The sequence below is a fragment of the Papaver somniferum genome, chromosome 9, assembly GCF_003573695.1.
Source record: "Papaver somniferum cultivar HN1 chromosome 9, ASM357369v1, whole genome shotgun sequence".
In the NCBI taxonomy this organism is placed as follows: domain Eukaryota; kingdom Viridiplantae; phylum Streptophyta; class Magnoliopsida; order Ranunculales; family Papaveraceae; genus Papaver; species Papaver somniferum.
The window spans coordinates 49,743,279-49,747,836 of record NC_039366.1 but is presented as its reverse complement, the minus strand read 5'-3'; positions in this window follow the sequence as shown (position 1 = coordinate 49,747,836).

Below are 4,558 nucleotides of genomic sequence, written 5' to 3'. Positions count from 1 at the left end.
CCTGTATTACGATTGATTGCAACAAATATGACAGGAAAGATATTCTCCCCTTAGTTACAGGATATATTTCCATGGTTTCGAAACCAACTCCCATGAATAAGTCTATGTTCCTTTTTCTTCCCATTCTTTCCTTCTTTATTTCTATGCGGCTTTTGTTTCACCTTGAACTCTTCCAAATATATCTCAAGGGAAGCCCTTAATCTCCACGTAACATCCAAACATACACTCCCGTAAGCTTCTCTCCTCCTCTGTTTTAGGAAATTCAGTGAACCTGTCCTATTTTTCACATTTGGACATCCATACCAACCTTGTTCGATTAAAACAGGCCCTAAACAATCCGTCCGAGCCCTAAAGTTCGAGTAAATCTCGTTCATAACATGTCAGAAAAATTACGCAGGTAAGAGAGAACTTTTCCCGCCAAAATTCGGATTTGAATTGTTGAAGAAGAACTGCCCCTTATCCGACTGATGGGGTGTGAATAGCAGGTGAGTGGCCCTTAGAATTGGGATGCCCCTTATCCAAAATGGGGGTCCCTTTAGTAGATGTCCTCCGGAGATGCCTTTAGCAACTTTTCGAGCCGATTTCTCCAAAAACGTTTATTGCCCAAAAATACCTACAACACACATTAAACACCATAATAAGTACAAAAATGGGTACTAACAATATAGAAAATCGAGATGAAAATAGACACATAAATGCGTCTATCATGAATCAAGATATCAACCCCAAAACCGTTATATGGACCTGCAATAACTTCACCAGGAAGATGATTTCGGCAAGGCTTTTTCCAAGCATACGTATGCATGCATTTAACACACAGCCATGATTGCATAGCATTTAAACTTTTCTCCCAAGCGCCAAAACAATCAGGATTTTTACAGATTCTCTCCCTGCATGTATCTTTAGCCTGCGTAGTAGGGAAGTGAGCATTAGTTAAGTGACGATATATTGCACTTCTAGCATATCCCTTACCCCCTCTGCCACCGAGACAACCATCGTAATTTTTAAAGGGACAGGGAATCTTACCACATGGAGATGATGGTATGGTTGAATACTGCGAAGACAACAAAGAACAGGATGGAGAATCTGTGTCTTCATAGTCACCTATGAGCTGAATTATCTGGGTGTAGGCTGTCGAAGATCTGGTTGTAGGCATTGTGCTTCAAAAGAAGGAAACTATAACAACATACAACAATTAGGAATCAAAGAACGGGCCGCGAGTTATAACCCCAAAGGTGTCACTATACATGGACAAAAACTCCAATAAAACAAAATGTTCACAAAAACCCCATTTAACATTATCTGTCTATATTACCCTTCTAGTTTAAATCACCCCAACAAAAACAAAAATCAACCCCATTTTTAATTTTTATTATATTATGACTAACAACAACAACCCACCACCAGCAACTAGCCACACCACCGACCACCATCCGCTGCCGACCACCACCACCGATCGTCGCCGACCACCACCATTACCGACCACTGGTCGCCACCCAACACCGCGCCACCACCACCACCAACCACCGTCGTCGTCCACCACCACCACCGACCACCACCACATACCACCGCCGCAGAAGACCACCGCTGTGCCACCGCCGACCACCACCACAGACCACCGCTGACGATGACGACCACCACCGCCGAGCAACACCACCATTATCGTTGGTCGCCACCACCACCAACCAGCCGCCACCTCCACAAAAAATGAGTTTCATTGATCAGTATTCAACAAAATGGGAAAAAAATGATGATACCAAACAGAAAAAATGATGAAACCAAAATTAGATTAAACCAAAATTTGGTTTCATCATTTTTCCACATATTGTCATTTCACCAACACAACTTCAATGATGAAACCAAACACGCTGACTTTCAAGTCAGGCCGAATAGACTAGGAAAAAATCAGGTGAAACCAAAATTTGGTTTCATCATAAAAGAAAGGAGAAGGAAGAAAGAAGAAAAAATGAAACACAATAAGATGAAACCTACCACCACCGTCAACTGTACCACCCACATCGCCGCCACAACCACCAGCACCACAACCACCAGTACCATTACCTCCTCAACTAAAATTAGTTTCAGCAAAAAACAATCCACCTGTGTCTCACCATCAAAAATTGGTTTCATAGGGATCAATATTCAACAAAATGAAAAAATACGTTTCATCATTTTTCTTCATATTTTCATTTAACCAACATAACATCAATGATGAAACCAAACACGCCGACTTCCAAGTCAGGCCGAATAAACTAGGCAAAAGTCAGGTGAAACCAAAATTTGGTTTCATCATAAACTTAATTTTCATCATTAAAATCTTTGGTTTCATGATAGAAAATATGCAAGATTATGATGAAACCAAATTTGGTTTCTTCATAAATTTACTGTTTTCAGCAACCAAAACTGTGAGATTTGATGAAACCAATTTGAAGGTATTTGTGATAGTTTTAGATGATAGAAGGAGGAGGCAGAAGTAGTGTTGGTGGCGGATCTGACATGTAGTGGTGGGAAAATACATAAGTAAGAGGAGGCGGTGTTGTTGATGGAAAATCAGGGCGTAGAAAGAGAAGAAGGTGATGATGGTGTTAATGGAGGAGACGGAGGTGCTGTTGGTGGCGGATCTGAACATAGTGACTGGTTTGGTGGTGGCGAAGCTACTGTTGGTGATAGATCTGAACATAAAAATAGAAGAAAAGACAAGGAGGTGTTCGTGGAGAAGATGGAGGTGTTGCTGGGGACGGATCTGGAAATAACGACTGGTTTGGTGGTGGCGGAGCTACTGTTGGTGATAGATCTGAAAATAAAAGTAGAAGAAAAGAGACGGAGGTGTTCGTAGAGGAGACGGAGGCGTTCATGGAGGAGACAGAGGCGTTCATGTTGGTGGTGACGGAGGTGTTGCGGCTGGTGTTCGTGGAGATATTTGTTGTTGCTGGTGGTGATGGTGGTGGGGAGAAGGAGACTGAAGAAAGAAGAAAAAAGAAAGGAAAGAAGAAGAAGAAAAAGAAAAAAATAAATAAAAAGGGTATGTTTGGCTTTTTTTTAAGTAATAAAAATTAAATTTACTCATTATCATTTGATCTGGGGTTTTTGTGCCACTTTTTAATCAAATGGTTTTTATTTATTAAAAATAATATGGATGGATATTTTGTACCACTAGTTTGGTCACCTTGGTGTTTTTTAACTAGTTTTGATCAAAGAATGGGATAATAAGAGTTCAAATTAGGCAAACTACCTCAATTGAACACTTAAAATAACATTTATTAAAACACTAATTGGAAGGAAAAAACAGTAACTTGACTGGATCTTGAACACACTTCAATCACTACACAGAAGCAAACCCACTGTTTTTTTAATCCACTTCTTATGTACTACACCAAGAATAACATAAATCCCCTGCTACTGCTTCAAAGCTTACAAGTTGCAAAAGGAAATACAAAACTCTGATTGCTCAAAGAAAACGGCTTGAACCTATTGCTTTCACAAAGAACCCCCAGGATAGAGTCTTCAAAAATTGCTCAAAAAAACACCTAAAACATAATAGGAGAAAAAAAACACATAGAACCCTAATTCAACTCTTCAAAGCATTGTGCTTCTCTACAATGAACAAAACCCCCAGCTACTGCTTCAGTAAACGCAGAATTGGAGAAAAACAAAACACAATTTAACACTTCAATTAATAAGTTTACCTCCTGCAAAACCAGATGCTCCAAAGTTGCACAAAGAAAACCCCATTCAGATACAACAAACACTCCTGCCCCAATTAAGCCAACACACAAGAATGACAATGAAATCTGCAGCTCCTCAGATATGAATCCTGACAACTTCAGTTCTTCTATCGACGGAACCCCACTGCCTCAAATTCACAAGATCAAATTCAAAGCCACAAAACACCAATTGAAACTACAGAAAACAAAACCCTTTGTATAATCGATGAAAAGCCCCTCAACTAATTGAGGAAAACCAGGATTTCAAAACCCCAATTAAAACTTCAGAGAATTAACAGAACCCTAAAAACTAATCGACGAAATCCCTAATTGATACTATCGTTACTTCAATCACCATAGAGAATTGGTGGTGAACGAGATAGAAAAGAGAAAGGTGAGAATAAATTGCATGAGAGAAATATTTACTTCATAATATATTATTATTATTATTATAAAATTAATTTTATTTCAAATATTATTATATGATAAAGAGTATTACATTAACTAGTTGGAAGCCTAACAAGTTAAGCTCCAACAACGTACTAGTACATTAATTGAACAGGTTGTTGTGCTAGCCTACCAGCGAGCCTCATGGGTAACCTAGCCAAGGGAGCCGAAGCGGATGGGGGGATGAGATTGTGTCACAAGGGGGCAAGCTAACTCTACCTTCCATTTTAATTCCTGCAATATTACGCCATTGGGGACTCGAACCTGGGACCTCCTGGAGCGCATGAAACTTTGGGAAACGGGGATGACCATCTGAGCTAGGTGCCCGTTCTGGATAGCCAAGCCTACCCTATGAAAAAGTAAACTTCCTACTTTGTTATTTGCATCATAATTGGCTAGGCAATTTT